At 33.7% G+C, this 20,173-nt stretch overlaps 1 protein-coding gene and 1 non-coding gene across 11 annotated transcripts in view; both read right to left on the bottom strand.

The window, feature by feature from the left end:
- Window positions 1-20,173, bottom strand: part of ADGRL3 (adhesion G protein-coupled receptor L3) — a 1,229,798-nt gene that overhangs the window by 482,018 nt on the left and 727,607 nt on the right. The window lies entirely within an intron of this gene.
- Window positions 3,751-3,857, bottom strand: LOC113926070. The gene has a single exon (XR_003521154.1). It is a non-coding gene; the product is annotated as a U6 spliceosomal RNA (small nuclear RNA).

Below are 20,173 nucleotides of genomic sequence, written 5' to 3'. Positions count from 1 at the left end.
TATACATACTAATAATATTGTGATATAAAGATTCATAATAAGTGTATCAGTATAGACAGATGATGAATGGATAGAAACAATGTGAATGAATCAAGTTAGTTGTAAGACATTCTTTCTCTGAAATCAAGAGTTCAAAATAGAATTGTTTTTGGACATAATTTTTGATGGAAATATCTAAAATTCAAGATAAAAAGAAGGTAAGTTAAATAATGTAAAACTTTCCCTTCAGTTATATTTACATATAGAATTTTTTTTAAGTAGTGGGATAGGTTAAGGTTTGGTGTGAAGGAAGATGGAGAGATGGAGGCATATATATAATCCCCAAGCCAAAATATCTAGCCATTAAGTCACAGCAGGTTAAGGAAAATGAAAGGTTTAGGCAAAATTGTAGATCCCATCAACATTCACCCCATTCATCTTACCAATATGAATGTATTCTGGGATCCTCTGGAATTGTTGGGTAGTCAGCTAATTATTGTTGGTAATTGAACTGTATGCTTAACAGCGAAAAAGAGAGCTATCACAGTATATAGATACACCGATTAGTGTCCCAATATTTCCAGGTTCAGTATGCAGCTGAATTTACTTTCCCTGGCATAAAACTAATTATATCAAAGGAATAAAGACATTTCCCCTTGAATTTGGTTTGCGTTACCACAGGAATGATAAAAGTAATGTCAGTGAATTTCTGAAGGTAAAATGTATTCTCCGTTTTTCATAGAAGGAAAAAAAAGGGAATAATAAATACTTCTGCATCTGTATGTTAAGCAGGCTTTCCCTACTGTCCCTTAATCAGTTCCCAACTGAGGACTGAGAGGTTTCAGTTCCCCATGTTCTAAAAGGAGCTGACGGCAATGCAAACTAATGGACTTCACGTAGAAGTGATCTTTGAGATGCTACTTTGCCAAAGTACCAATCCAGGGGGCCCAGTCTTTAAAAGCAGAATTGGAAAGACAAGGCCTTTTAGGACTACAATGTTCACAGAATAAATGAAACAGTGGAAAGAGGAAGGAAAGTAACATCTTTACTTGCACTCATTCCCCAGCAACAAATGTTAGCAGGCAATGGGGGAAGAATGTTTTAAATGTGATGTCATTCATGTTTTAAATTGATCAGATACTTAAAAATATCTGAATAGCCTGGCCAAGCAGCAACACCTAAGACAACATTAAGAGATCTGCTGCCCAGTGGTTAAGGAATATTTAAGATAGCATAACTCAAAGAGTAGTGATCAGAGAAAGATCTAAGTATTTCATATTTATACCTCACTGTGTTAAAAATGCTTAATCAATTAGTAACACTTAGGATAAAAATCATGACTGTTTTATATTTCTTTCAAGGGTATTTTATATTTGTGGGACTATATACTACCCTAGAATTACATTCAATTCTCTCTCTTAACAGCTATAGGAAAATTAAAGAAAAGGCATTTAGAATATAATTCAACATTTCTGAGTAAAATATGAATAATGTTTCATTATGGTCATACATTTAAGTCACTAAGCATTAAAGATATAAACAATTCTTAGAAAAATATGAAAGTCATATAACATAAATGCAGAAATTACCAACAGCAGAGAAGATGATTATATTTCAACTATGGATTTTATTGCTATTAAAGTATTACTGTTAAAGCTATATTGCTACGTTTTGTTCATTCAATATTTATTAGGAAAAGAATGAAATGAACCAAAAAAATAAACAGCTCAGAATATATCACGAACATTTTCATTCCCATGCCTCAGTGTCCCTATAATAATATTGCAGATTTGAGAGCATACACCAATATTTAATTTTTAATCACAGATTTCACCCTGCTGATGAATTGGGTAAGTCTGAAATTAAACAGAATTGAGTATAATAAATCAGGATCAATAAATATTAAATCAATGACTGATAAAACTTTAATTATACTATCTTCACAACTCAATGTTATGCAAATTTTCATAAGTCAATATAATATGGTCAAAAAATTAATTGATATATGAAAGAAATTAAAGCTATCAATTATGAGAATGAATAATGAACTATTATACTGTACATAGACAGCTACAACCTTATTACAATTTAGTATCTCCCTCTACCAGATTTATAGAGATGACTTGGTAGGTTTTATGCGAATAAGATCTCAAATTTTGGAATCCTATGTTGAAAGCAAATGATATCACCCTATGATAATTTATTAATTTTAATGTATGAAAGATAGTATAGGTTTTCCCCACTATCCAAGAGTAGAGTATTCCTATGAAACCTTTGATAGGCTCAAATGGCATAAAGCAACGAAGCAGTTTCATTAATTAATATGTAAAATTTTTTGAGCATTCCAAGACCCCAAAACCAATCTCTCTCGGACTTTTTTTTTTTTTAAGTTTCCTTGTTTTTATTAGTAGTCTCTGCACCCAATGTGGGGCTTGAACTCACAACCCCAAGATCAAGAGTTTCATTATTTTCTGACTGAGCCAGCCAGGCACCCCTCTCTTAGGCTTTTCTGATACCTTAGGACACATCTTGCTAACAGATGCACAAAATATACTGAGATAAAAAACAGATGCTCACAGACACAATGCAAAGCTATGGTCACTTGATGCTGAGATGGTGAGTATAGTTCCCAAGGAAGGAGCCTGACAGCATCACTCTTTTTGCTCAGGATGTGCACTGCTTCTATAACAGCTCGCTGCAAAACAAATGCTGAACGCTATTTTCGTTTTATCCCTTTTTTTTTTTTTCATAAAGGTGAATATCCTCTTCAGGGTTTTCTCAGTTAATGCCAGTGTAGGCCTTTCGCAAAAGCCAAGTGGCTTAGTGAAAACTTTTGAAAAGTGGGGGATACCTGTATATCATGGTAACTGAAAGCCTGGACTTGTGAATCAGCTTGCCTGAGTTTGAAGGCCAGCTGAGCCTTTTACTAACTCTGCAACCTTCGGCTAATTATTTAACCTCTCTAATTCTCAAATGCCTTATCTGTGAAATGGGGATAAATACAGAACTTTTTTTCATAGGGCTGTTGTGTATATTAAATAAAAGTGCTTGGCACTCATTAACACAAAAAAAATGTAAGTATACAAAATTTTAATATACAAAAATACTCTGTAAATATTTGCTGTTACAATTACTATTGTATACTGACCTTCTGACCTCAAAAAAGGGGCCAAAGGGGAAAAAATACAAACACAGTGCTACATTAGGTTTCCTTGTAAGTGCTTTGGAAATTCATATTTTAAGTAGAAATCCAAAGGGGAAGAGGGAGTCACTGACTGTTTTTGAATTGATCCTTAATTTTACCTTTAAAAAAGGCTCAGTTCATACAATGTTTCATTCAAAGATTTCTTTGGGCTTACTAAATGCTATGATTTTTTACATTCTCAATTATATCTGGATTCCTAATGAACATTAAGGTAGAAACCCAGAGTTCCCTGAATTACATAAGAAAGCTAAATTTAATTCATAAATATGTTGTATCCTCAGTGTCAAAAAGTGCACTAAGGAAAGGCAAAGTCTCACTAAACATAATCATTTGAATATAAAGAATAAAAGACATAAAATCATATGTGAAATGTTCATGAAAATTCACTAAGAAATATATGTTCCAAAATTGGACTTCATGAATATTTTTATGATTTTTTGAAAATTTTAAACCTTGAATAGGAAAGATGAAATAAATGATATCTATATACAAATAAATTTGTATTTAAAGATGAAATAAATGATGTCTATATACAAATAAATTTGTATTTCTTTTCTTTTTCTTTTTTTAATATGGAATGCTTCACAAATTTGCATGTCATCCTTGTGCAGGCACCCTGTTAATCTTCTCTTTATCTTTCCAATTCTAGTATATGTGCTGCCGAAGCCAGCCCTGTATCTCTTTTCAATAATTTTTATCTTGTAATCAATGAAAACTGTGGCTTTAGTCAGTAATATCTCAAGATCCATAAAATAATAGCAACAAGCTGAAATCTTTTCTTTACCGATACTTACAATTAAAACCACAACGTTTCCTGGTCTACTATCTGAGGGCCAATGTTTTTTAGACTCACACAGTCTTAGAATTTGCTGATTCTTTAGAACATCTGACTACTGGGCTGACCAAATTTGGTCATTGCAATGCAAGGAGATGAAATTCTTTAAAGGGTATATTACACTTTCAGGATTTCTTTTTTCAAATTAGAAGATGCACAAACTTTTAATAACTTTTAATAATAATCAGGAAATTAACAACTTTTCTGTATTCTTGCCAAATGTGTTTTGACAGGTTGAATTGCTGTTATACTCTTTCTCATACCATATGGTATCATCACCTCTTGTTTCAACAACTTGTAATAGAAACATTCATTATACCCCTTCTGTGAATAAACACCTTATTATAAACTGCTTGTAAGAACAACTAAAACATAAAAAAAAAAAGCACAACCGAGTATTTAAAACAAGTCTGTACTTACTAAAGATTCCAATAAATGGAACCATGGGAGGCACTGAAATACAATAGAAAGCAGACACGTTTTATTTAACTGTGGACAAGTAAGGTAACCTTCATGAGCTTTATAAGCTTCAGTTGACTCACCAGCACAATGAGTAAAATAACCTCACTAGGATCTTCTCAGAGTTAAATGGATCCAGGTAAGAAGAGTCTATGGCTCCAGGCTATCAGTTGGTTAAGAGCTATTATTGAAAAGTACTCTGAATTCCTGAATTTTTCATTCATATGGAACAGTGAAAGTCCATTGGTAAAGAATTTTAAGACGTCGCCCCACATAGATCGTGCATGAGAGCCAGTTACTTCCACAGTGAGTAGGCCTAATTAATGACCCAAGATCTCTACCACATACTACTTTTAATAAGATGTTATTGTTCCCAATTAAATTTGTTACGAGGAATCTAATCTTAAAATTATGTCAATGAGGAAAAAGATTAAGCAATATAATAAATAAATCCAATTTTGTAGATATATAAAAAGCTCCAAATGGCAAAGTAAGAAATCTTAACTCAATCACATTTTATGCCAAAGGGCAGCCTCAGTAAAGTACTAAGAATCAACATCAATCAGAATGTATTCTCTGATGATAACGACATTAAGTTAGAAATCAATAACTAATACAATATGCACACACACACGAGCAATTATCCATCTGTTGCTACACCCAAAATAGCTTCAAGCCCCCCAAAACACTTTACAAACAAGTTCTATCTAATATTCAAGTAACAAATAATTCTTTTCTCATGTAAGTTAGGCCTGAACAGAATAGAAGGAAAACTCTGAGACTACTATAACTTAGCAGGTAAGGAGAGTTTAAGACAGTAAAAAACAAATTATAAGAACATCTTACTTAAGAACTTACATAAAAATCCTAAAGAAGCTATTAAATAGAAACATCTCATGGTGCATCAACATCATGATCCATTAAGATTTACCTCAGGATTGTAAGGAATATATTAAAAGAATTTAAAAAATAATTCTGGAAAAAAATATGTGAAAGAATAATAAAAGTCTATGAGTCACTAAGGCAATTTTGAAAGACACAATCAAAATGGGAAGACTCACTCTACCAGATATTAAGCAAGTTCTGGTAATAATATGGTACAGGTAGAATAGCAAAGTGTAAGTCCACGAAACAGAAGAGAGAATACAGAAACACGGTTTTGATACAGGAGAGTGTGGTAGCACCAATCTGGTGGAAAAGATGGAATATTTAGCAAATGATGTTGGAAATTTGGCTCATTAGATAAAGAATTCAAAATATCCTCCAAAGATCTAAAAAGTACTCACTGTAGAGGAAAGGTTAATGGTTTAAATGTATGTGTTTCTTTGTAACAAAGGCAAAATTAATATTAAGAGACATGACAGATTGGGCAGAGACATATACAATGGCAAAAGCATTCAAATTGCAGTATCCGCAAGTAAAGGAGAAAGTATATGGGAAAACTAACAGGAAACATAGGAAAACATTAAAACTTATTTTAAAAAATAGAAAATCTAGCTGGGCATAAATAGTTTACTAAAAGGGTTCCTCTGAGTATTATTGAAGAGGTTGCCTATGTGCTATTTCATTATATTGCACAAATGAAAGTTACTGAGTGGAAGATGTGGCAATTTTAGAAACCTTTATACAGCTAATTGAGCAGAATGTGGTAAATTCAAAGAAGGCAGAAAAATCAGAACTAGAATGACAAGGATGGTTACAAAGAAAATATGCCATTTTTTATTTCTTTCTTGGTATAAGTCATGTATTACTAGCCAATAATGTCGATACTTTTGCTGATAAATTATTACCTTCTGTGCTCATGGCTTGTTTTGTCAATCTCATAATTAAGCAGTTTTAAATTATAACCTTAGACTATCAATCTCAGTTCTGGAACTGAGAGGACTTTGCAATCAGCACATTGAAGGATCTGACTGAAAATATCAACTGCAATAGAGAACATTCCATAGTATTCTAAAATGCATACTCAGTGCATAAATGGCACATTTATGAAAGTTCCAGGGACTCTGATGACAGACCTTATTTAAAATGCATAATTGTATGTAGTGGAAAAATCCAGCAACAATTGGGACTCAGCCAAGAGAAAATTAGATTAAGAAATTTTCATGTGTGGACTGAGCAGCTCAAGACACAACATTCTACTATACTGTCTGCACATTTTAATTACAAATTCAATGATTTAATACATAATCCTTTATTTAAAGTAACTATGACTTATATGCTTTCACCACTTTTTAAAATGAGCTAAAGGAAAAAAAAAACAGTTTTATTTTATTAAAAAAAAAAAACACAGTTTTAAAACACAGTAACACTCCTGTAAGAAAGCACTCCTGGAAAACAGGAAAATGAGAAAAGTTGAAGTCTGAAAGAATGTTATCTTCTTCCTTCACTGTCGTTTTTACTTGAATGAGAGGTATACCCTCAGAATTAGGGGAAACTGAAATGCATCCAGAGTACGCTGATAAGATTTTCAGTCCATCTGTGCAGTCTATAACCCCTGTGGTGATTAATTTGCCAATCAGGGTCACCTATTTATTACCTTTAATCGTAGAGCATTTTAGTCTCCTTTTATTAATTGGGATATATTTAAGTAGCCTGAGCTGTGGTTCTTCAGACTTGTGTATCTCAGTATTTTCTAGAATTTGGGAAGACAAGTGTAAGTAGTGTTGTCACCCATCTAGGGGACTTTTCCATCTCCACTGGTAGGGACTCTATTGCTTAAGATGGTAAGTGATGGCAAAAAGTAAGTAATGAATTTGGACAACAAAAAATGGTAACAGGCTTATTCCTTCAATTCATTTTAACATTCTTTTGGGTATATCTCTTAATCCAATCCAACTTTCCACCATTTCCCTTCCTCCCCCCAGAATTCCATATCTTGTCCTTTGAAACTCACAGTCAAATATCCACAAATTCCCCTCTACAGTAAATTTCATCTCTGGGTATTTCTGTCACCTTCATGCCTTAAGAGAAATTGTCCCCTGTTGACAGGACTTTCCACGCAAACTCAAATATTGGTTCTCTCACAACCCTGAGGCAGTAGAAGTGCCATGGCCAGACCATGATTTCTCCTGTCAAACCCCCAGCTTTTTTGAGGTTCTTGCCATCAGATGTTTACTACCACTCCAGGCCCCTATTTTTCTTTCTCTACAGTTACTATACATCACTCCATTTGTGATCATACTTCCCTGAGGCCAATCTAGATCCTATGACTTCTTACTTTCTTACATCCCCTTTCACTTTTAATGATTCTAAAACAAAACAAAACAAAAACCCTGAATAGGTGGGCATTGCTAGAAAAAAAAAAACAAAAATAAAACACCAAACAAAAAACCAATACACAACCATGATTACTTAAGACATGCTAAATTCGTGACAATAAATTTCTTTCTTTTCCTTCCTCCCTCCCTTCCTTCCTTTCTTCTTTCCTTCCTTCCTTCCATCCTCTCCCTCTCTCTCTCCCTTTCTTTTTTCTTTTTTAGAAATAGAGAGAGAGTGAGCGGTGGGGGTGGGGTGGGAGGGGTTTGGGGCAGAGGGAGAGAGAGAATCTTAAGCAGGCTCCATGCCCAGATCCAAGGCCTACTTGGAGCTTGATCTCAGGACCCTGAGATCATGACCTAAGCCAAAATCAAGAGTCAGATGCTTAACCGACTGAGCCACCCAGGCACCCCGACAAAAAATTTCTAATGGCACTTAACAGTGTCTGACAAGCCAACGATACTTCCCTAGCACATATGCTTTTCCATTTTCTATAAGTAATAGTTCACATCTTCCTTCAACCTCAAACTTTCCTCTCATCCTAACCTCTCAGCTGAATGTTGTCACCTATTTCCTCGAAAAAACAGAAGCAATCGGACAGTTGCAAACACACGGGTGCACTGTCCAGACCGTGCAATCTCTTGTACAGCTCCTGAATTTATCTTCCAGCTGCTGCATGCTTAGCTGCTAAAGGCTTACCCCCTGTGACCTACAGATGATTGTGCTTGGGCACTAGAGTTATTATGCCCACATAGCCAGCAGTGCCTGGGAGTTTACATTCCATTCTCACCCCACAGCAAGCCTGTGGTCAATTACTAACAGGTGTGAAGTTATACAATCCCAGCTCCTTTGCCTCAAGGTCGGAAAGTTCTAAAATGTAATTTACACTCAGAGCTCCCTTTGGGATCACGGTCAGTCTGAGACTTCACCCAAAATGACAACATTGCATGCTTCTTCCCCTTAACCAATACTGCTCCCCCTTACTTTCTTACTGATTTCTTCTGAAAGCACTTCCTTAATAAGGTACTTGAGCTGAATACTTGGCTCAGAGTCCACCTCTGGGAGGACTCTACAAGAATACTGACAGAAATGTTCTCATCTTTCCAAAACCAAATCTATCAACTATCTTCAACAGTCTATACACATTTCTTCCCTCCTTTTATAATGAAAGAATTGCCTTTGTTCTGACAAAGCCAATATATCTGCTCATCCTGTAATGACTGTACTCTCTTGTGCTTCATCAATGTCTCCTTCTCTACCGGCTCATTCCCATCGGGAAACATACTTTAGTATTCCTTACTTTTAAGAAAAAAAAAAAAAAAAACCTTCTTCCTAGATCTGAGAGAGTCTCCAAGAATCTTATGTTATCATTTACTGAAAAATATATCAAGACTTTTCTATACTAGTAATCCATACTTGCTCATTTTCTTAAAAGCTACTTTATTTAGGCATTCTTTCCCCATAACTCCACAGTGCCCCTGTCATTGACAAATCCATTGTTAACTTTTTCCATCTTATCATACTTGACCATTCAGAAATATTCTATGATTGACTACTCCCTTCTATTCTTGGCTTCCATGACATAATGTTATTACATTTACCTTGTTAACCGTACTTTCTGAGTCACCTTTACCAGAAAAACATTCTTCTTGGGTGGTTTTATTCAGAAATTCACCTTAAATTCCAGCAACTCTGAAATCTCTCTCTCTAATCCTGACAAGACTGTTGTGCCAGTAAAACTTCTCACAATTGCATTTTGCTAGCATGATTTTATAGTTCATAACTTAAAATATGAAAATCATAGGTTTTTAAAGATGGGGCCCTTGGTGATCATGTAATCCAATCAATATTTAGATTTAAAGTTTCAGAAGTATGTACTCAGTATAAAATGATGTTTACTGAAAAGAAAATCATATCTTTAAAATTAAACACCATTTTAGATGTGCAATGTGATATGACAAAGGCTATATGGTAATGATTAAGGAAATGGACCCTCAAGTCTGACAGTCTCCTGAAATCCTAGTTCTGGCACTAACTAGCCATGAGGTCTTGAGCTGAATTAATTACCTTCTTAGAAACTTAGAAGGTTTAGTACAAAGATTAAATTGACACATGGAAAGGACTTAGAATTGTGCCCAGCACATAGTAAAACTTCAACAAATTAACTATTTGTCTTATTATTTTGCATATAATTTCAAATAGACTCAACACATAAAATCTCAAAGTGCTATTTAATCAAGTATAGCAATTATAGTTGATTTAGGGGCAGAACCAGGGAGTACTGGTTTTTATTTCAGAATCCATGACTGAATTTTTACTTAGTGTATGTGACTCAAAATACAATATAGTATTTAACTTAATATTGCCCACAACATTTTAATTTAAGTATTTCCAAGAAGCATTTGAAACTTGTGTTGATTCAGATTTGGAGTCTCAAAGTCTTTCAGCCCAATATTATTTATTCAGTTTCCCACAACATATTTTCAAAATCAGTAAGTTTTGGTCAAGTTTCAGACAAATTTATATCCATATATATAATCACTACATAAATAAAAATTACAATTTAAAATAATGTGTCATTTTAAAGAAATCTCTATTAGAAAAAAATGTATTTCCAGTTGGTTCTGATTTCAGTAACCAGGCAAACCCTTAAAAGTCCAAAGATTATGATACCAGTGAGATTTCTTGAGTTCTTCATTCAGCCTTTGGAAGTACTTGTATCCTCCATGTAATACTTCAAAGAACTATGACTTAAATAATCACTGCATAAAAATTGGCTTATGTATTGAAAAAAAATCTACTTGGAAGTAATCAAAAAGTGATTCAAATGCCTTTACTTACAATTTGGAATCTACAATTCCTTGTATAATTGTTTATAATCTGAAACTTCATTAAAATAAATATATTAAGAGTGAATGAACTCATATTTGTGAGTTTTACCCATAATACATAAGAGTTAATTTTGCAACATAGAATTAAACAAGATATTTCTAAATGTATGTATTCGTTTTTGAACCTTTATTCAAACGTTTAAAATTTAAAGGAAAATAAACAGCAATTATACTGTTTAAATGAACAAAAAATATAAAAACAGAATAGGTTTAAAATTTTTATCCCCAAATTATAACTAGATTCTCACATTAATTTTTAAATTACATATCTAAAGCAATTTACAACACTAGAATGAGCTCTTACAAAAAATTTGGAGACAAATGAATCACAGTAATTAAATGTTCTCATTTTCATAAGATTTGATTAAATTTTCATTATGTAGCTATATACACAGTAGCATATTAATAATAGAAAATTTGACTTGATTTTTTTGAAACTTTTTCAGAGGTTAGCAATATAGGATGACTCTCAAAGATGACATTCTTTGCTCTGTTACTAATATGTTTGTGGACATAATGTAGGGCAAGCCATTTTCAAGTAAAATTTTTTATATAGTACTATAATATTCATCAAACTAACTTCAAAAAATCAAGATTGCTATGGTATAACAAAAAGTAAATATTGGGTCTTTGTTCCTGGGGCAGAGTTTTGAAAACCCTTGAAATCTCTTGAGTGATATCAGCATCTTTTGGATGCTAATGAATGATGGGGGTGAGCAGAGGGAATAGGGGAGGGAGAAGGTGAGCAGGGTGGACAAGTCTGGAGAAAAGCCATGATTACAGGGTTGGGAACTTCATCCCCACTCCCACCTACAAGTCCACCCCCACCAAGGGGGCACACACAGATTGAGTTCTATCACTATTGGCCAATGATTTAATCAATCACACCTTTGAAATGAAGCCTCCACTAAAACCCCTCACAGAGCTTCTGGGCTGGTGAAAAATTTGAAGGGCGGGAGGGTAGACCCCAGAGAGGCCATGGAGTTCTGCACTACTGCTACCTCAATCCCTCACCTTTCCCCATCTCCTCCATTTGGTTTTTCCTGAGTTGTATCCTTTAGAGTAAAGCTACAATTTTAAGTAAAGCACTTCCCTGAATTCTGTGAGATGTTCTGATGAAGCACTGTATCTGAGGGGTGGTTGTGGGAGCCCCTGAATTTGTAGTTCACTGGGGCAGAAGTGTGGGTAGCCTAGGCAACCCAGTTGAGGCTGGCATCCCAGTGGGAGGCAGTGTTATGAAACTGAGCCCTTAACCTGTAGGGTTTATTCTAACTGCAGGAGTTAGTGTCAAGATTGAATTTAATTGCTAGACACTTAGTCGGTGTTGGAGAATAGGTTGGGGTGTGGAAAATTGGTATATATGTGGTACATAATTGGTATCAGCAGTGCTGTCTGAAAATAACATACAAGTACACAAAATATAACATTTTAAATTATACATAATCTTGCCACCAAAAGGTGACCATTATTCATTTTATAGTATATTTCCATTTAGTTTTTTTCTGCATGTATAGTTATTTCTGAGAAATAAGAATGTTCACCTTATATCCCAAGAGGTATATTAGCATGCTGCTCTCCTATATAGTATGCTTAATAAATTTTATGATATATAGCTTTGTATTTTATTTCCAGGAAGATAGCTAAATAAAGAATTGTTTCTAAGGTATCAAAATGCATACCTTGTTATTACTTAAAGGAAAAAGAATTTTGTTGCTTAGGTAATTTTTATTGATGATTAATTCTTCTCTAAACTCTATACCCTATTTATTTTGCCTCTTAAATTCATGAAATTACACATAGAATTTACTAAATATGTACAAAATAGAAAAGATTGACTTATTAATAAAGTATTTCATTTACATTTTATAAAAAGTACATATACTGTAAATCTTATATATATATAATATAATATACAGGCACAGACCTATATATACATACATGTAGGTATGGATAGATTTTATAAGTAGAATATAAGGTTTATAACTAATATATATTAATATTTATATTAATTATATATTAATATTTATGTTAATTATATATTAATACTTATATTAATATATAAAGGGGGAAGTAGAGGATTAAAATAATCTTATAATAATGTTATATTTTTCAAAGTTATATAACTTTCTTTCCAGGTAGGTGAATGCTTCTAAATACAATGAATACTTACTACTTATGAGTCATGATAATTTATCGCATTACTTTAAAGGAAAACATCTGCTGGTCAATAACTTAACAGAACTCAGTCATAATTTCATCATATAAAGGAAAATTTGTTTTGTCTGTACTCCTTCTTACATAAGACCAACCTTCACTTGTACACGAGATCCCATCCCCCCTTGCCTATCAAATGTAGAAACTACACAATTTTCCCCTCTTGCCAGCATCAACTACTTGTCCATTCTTACCAGATTAAAAGGAAGAGGTTATAATCTCTATCATGCTTAAATTAATCATTCAATAAAACAAAACCCAAATTCCCTTGACCCTATATTTCCCTCCAGCTACTATATTCCTTTGCTCTTATTTACAGAAAAATATCTGTGGCTTTTTTTACATGTGGTTTTTAACTCCTTCTTCCTATTCTCCCCTCAACCCACTGGAATAAGGTGTTGTCAATCACTCTGCCAAAACAGCTTCTGAATGCACAAGGATCTCCATGTGGTCCAGTGGTCAAGTCTAAGTTCCTATCTTAACTAAAAGGCTTGATTCCCATAGCTTCCAGGATCTCTAGCCTTCTTTCTATCTCACTGGCTGCTCTTTCTAAATCTATTTTGTAGGTTCTGCATTTCCAATATGTCTAAAAGTTAGAGTGACCCAGGGTTACAGCCACTGATCCTCTTATTGCATGTTTTTACTCTCAATTTCTTTATTTTATCCAGTATCAACAATTTAAAATAAAATCCACCTTGAACAATTTTCCTACAATTGCAGCTAGTACCCACACTCTTGGGTTCAAGGAGTGGCCAAGGGGCAGCTGTTTATGGGAGGCACAGATGGAGCTTAGGTCTTTACTGACATCATTGAGTTATTGAACCAACTCTGGAACCACCTACCTCTGAATGTTTTGTTCCATGTGTCATGATTTAGGCCACCACATTGATCAGTATTTGATAGTCACACCGAGAGCTATCCTAACAGAAACATATTCCTGTGACCAGTGAGGGAAACCAGGCTGGCTGGAATATCACTATCTCATTTTTTTGCCCTATCTACATACTACTTTTACTATTTGATTATTGTTATTTTCCCCCAATCATCTCACGCTGCTTAATATTTAAAGGAAATGTATCACTGTGACAAATAAAAAAACAGGATTATTTGACATAATAGAAAGTAATAAATATATATAAAATGAAATCAATACTAAAAGAAAATAAAATATAGGGGTGCTTGGGTGGCTCAGTTGGTTAAGTGTCTGCCTTTGGCTCAGGTCATGATCTTGGGATCCTGGGATGGAGGCTCCCTGCTCAGCGGGGAGTCTGCTTCTCCCTCTCTCTCTGTCCCCCATCCCTCTGCTTGTGTGCTCTCCATCTCTCTCAAGTAAATAAATAAAATCTTTCAAAAAATAAAAATTAAAAATAAAATATAAAAACACACTGCATGCAAAAATAAAACAAACCTATACACTGATGACTCCAAATATAAATCTCCAGCGTTCATTGCTCTAACTGCCTACTCAACGTCTACATTAAGATGTTTAGTGGGGCGCCTGGGTGGCTCAGTCATTAAGCAACTGCATTCGGCTCAGGTCATGATCCCAGGGTCCTAGGATGGAGCCCCGCATCAGGCTCCCTGCTCAGCGGGGAGCCTGCTTCTCCCCCTCCCTCTGCTTCTCCCCCTGCTCACGCTCTCTCTCTCCCTCTCTCTCTGTGTCTCGAATGAATAAGTAAAAAAAAAAAAAAAAAAGATGTTTAGTAAGTCTCTCAAAGTTATGTTGTCAAAAAAAAAAAAATCTCCTGACTGACCTCTCAGGCGTTTTTCCTACAATGTTTTAAATCTTAGTAATAACAACTCACATTTCCAGTACCCCAAGCCAAAAACTTTGAAATCACAATCCACTCCTTCCTCTGATATTCTATATAAAATAAATTTGCAAATTCTATGTAAGTTCTATCTCCAAAATAAATCCAAAATTTTAGTACTTCTCATTTATTAAATAAATTAATGAATAAAGAATAAAAATCAAATCAAAGTTCATATATTAAAAATTAAATATGCGAATAATATGGAACGCAAATATTATTTACTTAAAATTATTCTCAGATTTCTACAACTTTTTTGAAAATCTGCAGCTAAGTATTTTTAGGGAAAAAATGAGTCTAGTTACTTCAGAAATGTTGGTTTCATAAAAAAAAATTCCATTTACCAAGTACTCAAAGTCTGACTGCACATTTCACATTGGAGACAGAGGATATCTGAGTCCAAGTTATATATAAAAAAACAAAGGAGCTGCTAATTTTTATGTTTTTATTATAAAGAAGAACTATTTTTCCCTTAGGTAGTCTTTCAGGCTTTCTCATCCTTAGACTGCACTGCAATGGACTCTCCTAAATTTGATATAAAACTATTTTGTAGAAAAGTGAAACTATTATTTAATCTCAAGGTATAATGCAGGACAGCTCCAGTGCACCTATAACAGTCATCTTCAAGCTGTTTTTCTCAAATGTCAGCTCCCAATGTATAAAGTATGCCAAATACAGTGATGCATAAAACACCTGGCTCCTAGAAAGATCATAGGGGGATTTAAATTAATTTTAATGAAGAACCTTTAAAAAAAGGAGCCAACACTTCTTCATTTCAGAAAACTTAAGATTACAGCCTAAATTGTATGATACAATGAGACTGGCAACAAAATTTGCAGAATGCACATCTTTGTGAATCTGTGGCTGAAATTCATTTTCCAAATAAGTAATTGTTAAATGCTTTTACTGTTGAAATTAAGTTAATCAGTAAGGGACTGCCTACTACCTACTTCCTTAACGTGTTTGAAGCAAATCTAGTGATCTTATAGCAAGCAACACACAGAACTCCAAACAGTGTTGTTTAGTCTTCAAATACACCTGGATCATTTATGATAATGTTATTGTACATTTCCAGTGATTTTTAACCACAGACCAAGGAAATGGAGGAAGACTGGGGAAAATGAAATAACAGATGATATTCCTTTCAAAATTTTCTTGAACACTATTTTCTTTTATTACAATGAATAAATAAATCAATTACTAGTTTTACTCTTTCTAGAGCTAGAGTGCTTATGGTATGTATGAGCATTAGGAAGTTTATCTGATAAAGAAAGATTTGGTAAAACACATCTTTAGTATAGTATGTTGATCCAGTAATCTTTTTACAAAAGAGGTGACAGTTTTTAAACACAACATCACTAAATATTTAATATAATTAGAAATGTGTAAAATTTAAATTTGAATTTAGTAGTTTTGGTGGTGAAAGGTAAACTAAGAATGAAATCAATTGCTTGGAGATACAAGCTATTCCTTTTTAAGTCTGCATGGACTATTGGACTACACTGAGCTTCCTTTTAAAACAATTAAATTGATATTTCAAAATTTTTATATCACTAGCTAATATTTTGAGAAAAGTGAGAAAGTACTCAAAATATTTTCCTAAAAACTCATCCAGAAACTTTGAAGTGGATCAATATTTTTGCTAAGTACAACTCAGAACTAGATTTACTTTCCTCATAAAGGTTCAAACTCTTTTTAGGATACTCTGACTACAGTATAAAGACAATACCATTTGAAAAGGAGGCTCTCTCCTTTCCTGCATGTGTCCTTTCTCTCTAGCTACATATACATATATATCCATGTTAATATGTTAATATAAAGGAGAAAAATTAAAGAGTTAAAATATTCTTGTGATACTGTTGCATTTTTCAAGATTATTTCAATTTGTTCTTCTGCCTTCAATCTTTAGAACCCTACCCCCCTTATTCTAGAAATAATGTAATACTAGTAATAATGTAATAAGGTAACATCAAACTGAATGTAATTCTGACTTGACAGCTTCTACCAATACCTAGAAACATAGTCCTCAAAGTAAAAGTTACCTTCAAGAACAGAATAAGTTATTGTGGATGCTGGTAAGGTACAACATTTTTCTATTCATCCCTAAGCCTTCTTAGATTTCTTTATGTAGGGCATGTGTCCAAACTCACTAAGCATACTTCTTTTTCTTTTTGTCAGAACTAACTACAGAATTTGTTACTTATTAATTAAATGAGCATTTCCCTCCTAGAGCCAATTCTTTCATAATAGAATAAGTTTGGCTTAAACTATATATATATATATATATATATATACATATATTTATAATTTACATATTTATATATATATCTTTATACACATTCTTAATGACACCACATGGTAAACAAAGCCAATCAAATTCTAATGGGATTTTGATATGAGATTGAGCAAATTTCACCATGGAAAGCACAAAGAACTAAAGGCAGCAGTATATTTTCACATAGTATTTCAAAATAATCAAACCATCTTGTATGGGCACAAATTATGTGATGTATGCATTACACATATATTTAATTATCTGAAAACTCTACAAAGTAGATACAATTATCCCCAGTTCCAAGGAGATACTGAGACTGAGAGCCATGATGAAACTTTCAAGGTAATATAACAATGATTAGATGGAACAGAAATTCAAACCCAAGTGTCTGACACTGAATCATTACTCCCCTGTACTACTGTGCCTTCCTTTAGCAATTAGAGAACTGGGAAGAAGGAAGCAAAGTGAAACTATTTCTTTAAACCACCTGACAATATGTTTGCCATCCCATCACTCAAGCCAAACCTAGGTGAAGAGGAGAGACCAGAAATCAGAAAACATGTCTAAGCCAAAATGAGAAGTCCAGATGCAGAATTCTGTACATGGGAAAGGAGCTAAGGGACAGACACAGAGAAGGGAAGACTAAGTAGACTCCCTGTCACTCCATACAGGCACCAATTTTCTTTCTTAGCCCGAAAAGCCTCTACCATTACTTTTCACTCCTTAAAGTACCTGTGATGTTATTAAACCAGTAATAGAAGAAATAGTTGATAACTATGCAAGCAATACATTTTTATTGTGAAGGTAAAAGTTAAAAGTGCTCTAAATGCCCCTCAAGAATTAAAGTTTTACATGTCATAATACTTCAGCAATAATATAATTTGATTCAATAACTGTTTTATTACTATTTACACATATATGTATATATTTAAAATTAGTTTCAATTTTTGCTATGATTACTGTAAGCTCTAATTTCAACTTGCCAGAAACTCAACCAGAAAATTCAAATGAGTGGAATAACTTTTCTTCCCCCAAATACAATTACTCATTTTGATGAAAAAGAGACAAAGACAAGTAAGCGAAAAGCAAACAGAAATGTATTTTTAAATTTTGATTATGTTTTTGGGAATCTGAGAAATGGAACCCCATTTCCTTGGTAATCATGTTACCTATACTAATTCACTCTATTATTATTTGTTCTGGAGTATATCAGTAATATAGTAATGAGCCAGCAAAATGAAAGCTCTAAACTAACACACACACACACACACACACACACACACACACACACACACACACGTGTTTATTTTAATGACCGTGAAGTAAATTTTGAATTAAAACATAATTAAATTGTTTTTTAAAATAATAATTAAATTAATTAGGGGAAACTGGGAGTCAGCCAGGAATAGTGTTAGGGAAAATAAAGTCAGTAGAGAAATAGGAAGGGTAAAACCTGAAGCAAAAGGGAGCCTATCTAGAATGGCCAAAGGGGCAAATGGCTTAAAAGAGGCTAAGGAAAGAAAGGAGCAACTAGAACAGGAAGGCTTAGTGGGGCGGGGTAGGGAGTCTCGACTACTGTGTGAGAGTAACAGGAAGCCAATGAAGAGTTTTACCCAAGGCAATTGCATGATGGGATTTACGCTTTTCAAGAGATCACTCTGGCTGATAAAGGTAGGGGCAAGAATCAATATGGGGAAAGAAGTTACAAGACCACTGCAGTGTTTCTGCAGAAGTTGATGGTGGCTTAAAAAAATGGTGGCAGTGAATATGGGGAGAAGGAAACACATTTTAGATAAAGGACAGATCTATGTGTGAAAGAATATGTATAATAAAGACAGTAAATATTTGATAAATGAATGAATGGTTTTAGAAAGACACTGACTTCCAAATATCCTTATATGGTGGGTTTTCTCCTCAATAAATTGAGCACAGTGGCCCATCTTATTCAGCATTTTACAAAAATACAAAAAACAAAAACAGGAAGACATTAACTTTTACGTCCTTTCCAGATAAATGATGCTTATGTCTCCAAAATAAATACTCCCATACCACCCATAACATTTAAAAATACATTTTACAAAGATCCTTATTTTTTTAAATAAAACGGATGCCAGATTTTGTGTGTTTTCCCTAATGTTCAAAATTATTTTTACCTTTCTTAAATTCTTCTTTCCTAATCAGTTATGCTCTGCTGATTCCTTTACATGTACTTCTTAAATAGTTAATATGTTTTCAATAAAATGAGATGTCCTTCAGAGTCTGGGAAGTTTTAAGGAATATTTTCTTGAGATTTCTTTCTTATTTTCTCTCTTCAACATGCCCCTATATCTTGCAGATGGCCACTTTTCCTACTTCATAGAGGAGAGCAGGCAAAAATTCCTCCATTTACTGCCCTGCCCTTGTTCCTCCAACATAATCTACATCACACCTATTATTTATTTCACCCAGTCTCAGTGGAAAAGAATCCTCCTTCCCAGCTTCTCTTACCTTGGTAGAAAAGTGTCCCTCATGTAATCTAATAGAGTGGAATGCTTGACCACTGTTCTGGACATCTAAAATCTCTACCCTACAATTCCTCAGGTCACAGCTATAACAATCATTCCCTTTCCCATGCTTCTAACCACTCTATTATTGGTTCTTCCTCATCAGCATGTCCGTGTTCACGTTTTTTTCTATTTTGAAACCACCCTCTCTAACAACTACTTAATGTCTCTCCTTGCTTTATTGACTCTTTTAAAAAAAAATCATCAAAAGCTGTATATATTCCTCTGCTCATCTGATGGTTGGGTATTTCATTATTATACACATTTTATTTCAATTTTATTTTTTTAAAAAATAGTTAATACCTTCATTTATTTTTAAGTAAGTTCTGAGCCCAATGTGGGGCTTGAACTCACAACCCCAAGATCAAGAGTCACATGTTCTACTAACTGAGCCAGCCAGGTGCCCCATTATTATACCCGTTTTAAAGATGACGGGAAGGCTCAGCAAGTTTAAATAAACTTCCCAAAGGCTATATAAACTATAAAGCAGTTTGGACAGAATTTAAATCAAGATATTCTCTTTGCTTTGTAATGTAAAGCTTAATGCCCATCAATGTCATTACATGAATTATTGCCTTTTACGTGTTTGTTTTTTTAAACAATAACATCATAAAGATTCAACCCATATCACTTAAAGAAATATACATGAATAAATACAGAACAAATTGATGTTTTAAAATATGTGACTGTACTAAGTACAAGA

Source organism: Zalophus californianus, chromosome 2 (assembly GCF_009762305.2).
Source record: "Zalophus californianus isolate mZalCal1 chromosome 2, mZalCal1.pri.v2, whole genome shotgun sequence".
NCBI classification, from domain to species: Eukaryota; Metazoa; Chordata; class Mammalia; order Carnivora; family Otariidae; genus Zalophus; species Zalophus californianus.
This window is presented reverse-complemented; position numbering and strand designations above follow the sequence as displayed.